The sequence below is a fragment of the Sander vitreus genome, chromosome 18 (genome assembly GCF_031162955.1).
Source record: "Sander vitreus isolate 19-12246 chromosome 18, sanVit1, whole genome shotgun sequence".
NCBI lineage: Eukaryota > Metazoa > Chordata > Actinopteri > Perciformes > Percidae > Sander > Sander vitreus.
In genome coordinates this window covers 25,639,349-25,647,013 of record NC_135872.1, presented here as the reverse complement: position 1 = coordinate 25,647,013, position 7,665 = coordinate 25,639,349, and the positions used below count along the sequence as shown (strand labels likewise).

General features: G+C 43.0%; 1 long non-coding RNA gene across 1 annotated transcript; it reads left to right on the top strand.

Annotated features, from left to right (window-relative positions):
- Positions 1–977: 977 nt before the first annotated feature.
- Positions 978–6,992, top strand: LOC144533716 (uncharacterized). The gene is made up of 3 exons (XR_013503458.1): positions 978–1,347; positions 3,060–3,167; positions 3,274–6,992. It is a non-coding gene; the product is annotated as an uncharacterized LOC144533716 (long non-coding RNA).
- The last annotated feature ends 673 nt before the right edge of the window (positions 6,993–7,665 follow it).

Genomic DNA, 7,665 nt, shown 5'->3' with positions numbered 1-7,665 from the left:
TTCTGTACCTTCGCCTGCTTTTGTTCTGAGAAACAATAAATCTACGTACCTGTGACTCCCAGTCCGAGTCGTGCATTTGGGTCTGCCATTGTACCGTAACAGTACAATCTGGCCAGAAATGGACCCAGCTGACTCCAAGGTGGTAAGAGCAGCTCTGCGAGCCCAGGGTCAGCGTCTGCACCAAGCAGGAGGAACAGCTTTCCGTCCTGCGGAACGGACTTGGCCATGGCTAATCGGCAGGAGAACCAGGTGGCCGGTATGGGTGAGCAGAGGGATTCATCTGCCGTCGGCAACGCTGAGAGCAATTCCGCCGCTGCATCAAATCCCGCATTCTCAGGAGGAGATACTGCCAGTGTGGGGCTTCCCTCTTCACCGTTTCCGCATCTTGCCCGACCAGAGAAGTATTCGGGGGATTGCAGAGCCTTTTTGACCCAGTGTGAGCTTCATTTTGAGCTACAGGCTGCAGCTTATCCCACTGATTGTGCCAGAGTTGCATTCATCATCTCTCATCTCACGGGGAGAGCGGAGTCATGGGCTGCTGCAGAATGGAGCCGGGGATCCACGGTATATGACTCGTATCTGTGTTTTACTCAGACTTTTACTCAGATATTTCAGGGCGTTACTCCCGGACGGGAGGCTGCTCGTGCCTTAGTTGGATTACGTCAGAAGAGAAGAAGGGTGTCGGACTATGTGATTGAATTTCGCACTTTAGCCGCTGAGAGCAGTTGGAATTCATCTGCCCTGGCTGACGCTTTTCTACATGGTCTGTCCCCCATTATGAAGGACCACTTAGCTCCGTTGGATTTACCTGCTGATTTGGATGCATTGGTGGCTCTCGCTGTCAAGATTGACAAACGCCTGTGGGGGAGAGAGAGGGTTCAGTGGAGCAGTTCCTCTGTTGGCCAGCAGAGGGTGCCAGTGTCGGCGAGGGTTTTCCAACGCACTCAACCTACGACATCGGAGCTTCAATGACCTGTGACTGCTACCTCGGAGGTTCTTGTTTGTCTTTATTACAGACAGAATACTCGGCACACTATGCGAGCTTCGCCTGCTACGGAGACCAGCACCTCAGCCTGTGGTGTCGTCCGAACTCGCTAGCCTGGGAAAGGGACCTCGACAGCGGTGTGTAGGAGTTCGAGGCGAGCTAGGTGGAAAGCTAACGCTAGCCGGCCACCTGTTCCATCAATCCTGCTTGCAAGTATCTGCTCATTAGACAACAAACTGGACTACATCCAACTTCAATGAAACTCCCAACGCGAGTTCAGAGACTGCTGTGTTTTTCCATGTTGTGGCTGAACAACAGTGTATCGGACTATCCAGCTACCAGGCCTGCTGCTCTGTCGCCAGGTAAGACTAGGGGAGGTGGGCTGTGTTAACACGGACAGGTGCAGAAATGGGGTGCTTGTGTCCAACTAACTGCAAATTGCTGTTGGAGTTTGACTGTTAAATGCCGACCATTCTACATTCCACACAAATTTACGGCTGTGTTTATACTCGGTGTTTACAGCCCGCCAAGCCCTAATGCTAGTATGTGTTAGCTGAACTTTACGGAGCCTATCGTGTTTGCACTAAATGTAAACTGTTTCGTAGCCTGTGTCATTTTTATATAATGTCGTTTTTATATATTTTAAATGTGTAACACCACTTGAGCCACGGTGAAACGTTTCGTGTATGGTTGAAATGACAATAAAACACACTTGAGTTGAGTCTGTCTGTAAATGGTAGGCGTGACTTGGGAGTTGTCATGGTGCTGTCTGTTTTCCCTCTCCCTTGTTTTTGTTTTGTCTTCTGTCTGTCGTGTGCTGAGTGGGTGTCGTGCTCCTGGAGCCTGTACTACAAAGCAAGATTTGGCGTTAAGGAGCTAACTTCAGGTTCAACCCAGGGTTTTCTGTACCACGAAGGTGGATTAGTTATCGGGTTCAATCGCCGTGGTAACTCATGCTGAACACCTAACCGGGTCGGGAGCAGGTTATGTTGGAGATTAGAGAGCAATCAATACTCGGTTGATAACGGCGTTACCCTTCTTAGATCAGGTGGAGCTCGGCGCGCAGAAAGAGAGGTGCGCTCATAAAAGTTAAAACATTTAAAGACCGACAACCCCGTTAACATTCACTGATGGGTATCTTTATGAAAGATTTCGATTTTTAAGCGGAGGGAATTACATATAGGCTATTTGTCGGCTTCTTCAGCTGTGTGTTGCCAATACGCACATCGGTTAGAATTATGTTTTGAGATTTTTTTTAATTTTCTCTCACGATCGCTTACCACTGCCAGGGTTTCAACTAAAATAAAAGCCTAAAGCAACGACAGTTCATGGAAAGCAAAAGTGTAATTATGGTCAGATCTTGTGCCTGACTGATGGGGGAAGTGACCAGTGTAGTCTACTGTAAATATATAGTGGGTGTACTGTAGCCTACTGTATATTGGCCAGAATCTGCCTTTGGGGAAGGAAGAGGGCATATCATAGTGGGGGGGGGGGGGCCTGGGTGTCGTCCCCCAGGAAAGTTTTAAGCATCAAATGCTTCATTTCCTGCATTCCGATACACTTTAATGCACCAATTTACGGTAAAAATACCTCTTGTCAGCCTATAGATGAGAAAAGCACGGATAACAATTCAAAATGTATCAAATATAATGGAAAGTAGCCTATGTTACGTGTCATTGGGCATTTTTAAGTGGGTAGCCTATATATAATCCTCTAGCTTACTATCACGTAGACTACACCACTGGAAGTGATATCGATAGGATAAGCGTTGTGATTTACGTAAAACAGCGTCAGCTTTTTTTGCCAGCTTTCCTTCCTGCATTTTGCCTGTAAAACGTGTTTTGTGTTCTTCATATTTATGTACATTATAATTTGCTCTTGTTTAAAATATGCGGCTCTGGTAGATGTTTGCGATTGGTCGTGGATTGGGTTGATTGAACTAGTTGATAACCAGCGTCGTGACACATGTTACGCGGTTGTTACGGTTAATAAAGCCGGATAACTGAAAGCAATCCAGGGCATGTTGATCTTGATTAGTAGTACAGGCCTCTGATTCTCTCTCCCTCCTCGTCAGGACACCTCTGGCTTCCTACTCACCTGAAGCATATCCAGCAATCACTGCTCCTGTCTAAAACCCTGGCTTTCCAACCAGTCTCTGCCAGATCGTCCATTCGCCCAAGTGGTAACGCTCGCTACGGCCAGCCTAAGTGTTTTTTGAAAGTCTGCCTTTTTGTATTTCCTGTTGAAAGCTTAGTTTTGACTTTGTGTGTTTTTTGCTCCTGCTTCAGATTCCTGCTTCAGCCCTGGAAGCCCAGTCTGCCTGAGCCGAATTGTTTTTTTGTTGGACTTGCCTCTCGCCTGTCTGCCCGCTGTAAGCCCCAACGGTGCCTTGCACTGAAAGTGCGAAGGAACCTAGTGTTTTCATCAGTTTATTTTTCCGAGTCCTTCGTCGCATTTTTGCGGGGGTTAGAATGCACGAAAACTCACAAAAATTTGCACGTCACAACTGGTGAAAATTGCAATGACTCAAAATAATTACTCATATGCACCACTAGGTGGCGCTATTGCAGAAAAAAACCCACGTTTGGACCTATAACTCCCAAGCTGTACATCGCACATTCAAAAACCATATCTTCGCGTTCCCTGGATCCAGCTGAATCTCCTGATATAGACCATGCCCATTTCTGCCTAGACTTTTATGCGTGAAAAATCGCGATTTATCGAAAACCTACTTTGCCGAACTCCACCTAGACCGCGCGACCGATCTGCACGAAACTTGGCAGGTAGCATCTCCAGACGGACCTGACAAAAAGATATCCAAAGAATGGATAAAAATTGCACATTACACACAAACAAATTTGTGTAGCTAAGTATGAAAACACCTCTGGAGATGCCCCACACATTTTACAAAAATTGGCCACTAGGGGGCGCTACAAGTACATAAAGTTTATAGCTCATGAACGGCTCATCTGATTTATACAAAATTTTAAGGGTACCATTTAGGGCCACTCATGAGGCCACCCCTACAGTAAGGTACTGATTTGTCAAAGTGGCCGTGGCCTATGGGACCCTAATTGGTTTTAGCCATTGGGCACATTTTTGATGGCCTCAATATATACGAAAACTCACAAAAATTGGCGCCCACATAAACACCTGGGAGCTTTGCAAGACTGTACAGCGATTTGGCCCAAACCTGTAAGTGGGCTCCATAGCGCCCCCTAATGCCTGGAAGGCCTTAACTTGGACATAGTTGCTCCGATCTTCGCCATATTTAATACCCATATTGCTCTAATCATTGCAGACATATTTCCCATTTACCTTCATTAGCTACGCTCAACCGGAAGGCGGCCATTTTTATGTATGTACACGTAGACTCAGTGGACCCTCATGACAAAAAGTTATAAAAAGAATTTTGATAGCTAACACAATGCGCAAGTTAAAGAGGACCAACTTCCTGTAGGGGGCTGTTGAAACAGGAAGTTGCGTATCTTACAAAGATTTATTCTGATTGACACCAAACATGACAGTTGTTCCGCATAGGGGCTTGAGCATCCATGCCAAATTTAGAGTGAATCAGCCATTAGATGGCGCTGTTAGAATTTCTTTTATTAATTAGCCACATCGCAATATATGGGAAACATACTTTGTCTAACTCCTCCTGGGCCGTGAGTCCAATCTGCACGAAAACTTGGATATAGACTCTGTGGACCCTCATGACTAAAAGCTCTCAAAAGAATTTTGATAGCTAAAACAATGCTGTTATGGAGGAACAACTTCCTGTAGGTGGCTGTTAAAACATGAACGGTTGTATCTTGGCAAAAGTTATTCAGATTTACATGAAACTTAGAATGTGTGGTCTACATGTGATTTTGCGTCTGCCAGTACCCCCGACTGCAAGAAGGCGAGGGCCTGTTCATCGCTGCTTGCAGCTTTAATTACTTTTTGTGTTCAATAAACCTCTTTACCTGTTCCAACCTTTTCTCTGTGTCTGCTCCTGAATATGGACAGCCTAACAGGAGTGGACTCTAAAGCAGCGAAGCAAGTGCACTCTGGGATTTGGTGTCTTTAATTCACATGAGCCAAAAACACGTTTTCTGGCTTTTCTCGGCCTAGAAGCCACCAATTTTCTAAAGAATTTTCACATTTCTACTACATAAGTGACCCAATTTAAAGATATATTCATCCTTCCAACATTGAAATATCCCTTTAAGCAGCAGCTAGCTAGCAGCTAGCCACCAGTCCGTTGTGACCCGGGTCCCCAGTGCTGACTGACTGACCCATCTGCGGAGCTGGCGTGACCCACACTAGCTATCTGGGAATCAGACAAATCTGCCACCTCGTGTTTTATACATTCGTGTATTAAGGTTTTATTTCCTTTGGCAGATAGTGATATGCTGTGATGCCAGTAACGCGTTACTCTAATCTGACCACTTTTTTCAGTAACAAATAATCTAACGCATTACTATTTCCAAACCAGTAATCAGATTAAAGTTACTTATCCAAGTCACTGTGCGTTACTATTTTTGTCACTTTCCTTAGTAAAAATATGTATTTTTGCTTTCTTCTTGCGTCTCGGGCAGTGAAGTAACGTATGCAACAAGTCACGTTTTCAGCATGACAGTTCACTTGTACCACGCAGCGACACAAACGTAAACAACAATGGAGGGAGGAGAGAGATGCGCGTTTTCTAGCTGGAAATACAGTCACTATTTTGAGTTTGTGTCAGCTAAAGACGGCAATATTAAGGTTCGTTGTACACTCTGCTGGTGGCAACAAAGTGCTATCTAGCTACAAACACTATGTCAAATTTGAAGAAACACTTGGAGTCGCAGCACTGCAGTCAAACTTACAGAGCAAGTCCCACCAGGTGGTGCGAAGCAGAGAGCAGGAGGTTCCCCACCACCCAAACAACAAAAGCTGGACCTCGGTGCAAAACCAGTAAGTGGGGGAGAGTTGAAGAAGTTGATCGGCCAGTATGTTGTAGCGGAAATGCTGCCTTAACACGGTTGACTCGTACTCTTTCGTGCCATAATAAACAAGATCCCTACTACTGGCAATGCCGAGCTGCCTCACAGTAAACCGGTTGTCATTTTTATGTTGAGGCTGTGGGGTGTTGTCGGCAGTTGTTCAATGTAACTAATAAAGTAATCTAACTTTTGTTACTTTTAAAATCAAGTAATCTGTAAAGTAACTAAGTTACTTTTTCAAAGTAACTGTGGCAACACTGCTGATGGCAGGCTAGCTAGTTGCTTTTAGTCTGTGAGATAGCCAAGATTTCATTTGAATATAACATGCAAATAAATAGAGGGAAATAAATAAAAGTAAAACATTTATTTAGGCTATTGAACTATATTGACTAATTTATCTTTATTTATTGCCTCATTTATTTATTTCAGGATGTATTTCATAGCCGTTTTTATGTAAAGAGGTGCAAAAAATTGAGGATCAGTCGCTCAGGAAGTTAGGCTACAAGTTTCCCTCAACTGCATAATCGAATGTGAAGCAGAAGCTTCAGCCTTAAGTTTCCCCTTAACTGCCAAGTTGGAGGCTTCAAATCAGAAGCTAACTTCAGCATTGTGTCAGATGAGTCCCATCAAGCCTGATACAAAATTCAGTGCAAAATCTCACATTTCTTGCAGAAAGTCCTCTCACTTTTCTGTGATATGTGCACAGAGACTTCTGCAGATGACAGGCCTTGTTTCACCATGTCTAAGATCACATTGGAGTAGTTTCCAAAGCCATGTTAGCCTGGGCTAAAGCAACAATGGAGCTGTTGCCTTGGAAATGACAACATTCTGGTCTCAGGGATTTTTTCATTTCAGTTTTCTAGTGAGTTTATTTTTTGTGATATAGAAAATTAAAATCAAAGCATACTTTAAATTTCTCTCATTCCCGTTTGACCATGAAGAGGAAAAAAGGCCTTGTATTTCAATTTTCAATTCTGCATTTTAAAACGAAAATTAAACAACCACTTGTTTTTTTGTTTTTTAATACCCGTTTATGAAAGAAAAATCAAATTATCAACTGAAAATTGAATGACCCGGTCAGGTCAATGTATCTTTTTGGTCATTATTAAGAGTGCTTTTCCAAATAAAATTACAATATTTATTACAATAATTTCTGGTTTGCTTAACTATCCAAAGATTGATTGTACAATTGGTATTATATTTAATTATCCTTCTCTAAACTCTAATCTTTACTGACATTTGTCAATGCACCAAATATAGAGCATCTTTTTGGTGGTGAGAATTTATAGATTATCTGTATCAGAGGGGAAATTCTGTTGTCGCAGTAGCTCAATGACCGCAACTGCACAGATAAATGGAAAAATTTAAATAATAAATAATATGAGGTGTATACATAAACTAAAATAACAGAGTAAAATTTAAAAACATGAAATCTAAAGTTGCAGGGTAAAGTGACAGTAGGGATTAAAAGCAGCAGAGTCAGCAAGTCTCTGTTAACAGTGTGCACCAGACTGATATGATTATCTAATGGCACTTAGTGGTTGTCTGTATCAATAAAGAGATAATGTATAAATGTAATTAAGAATATGATGCAGAAATCTGAAATCAGAATACATTAACATAATATAGTACTTCATTCTCTGTCTTTTTGCCTCTCTGTCTATGTGTGACTGTCTGTAAGTACATACTGTATGTATGTATTTATCTCATTAC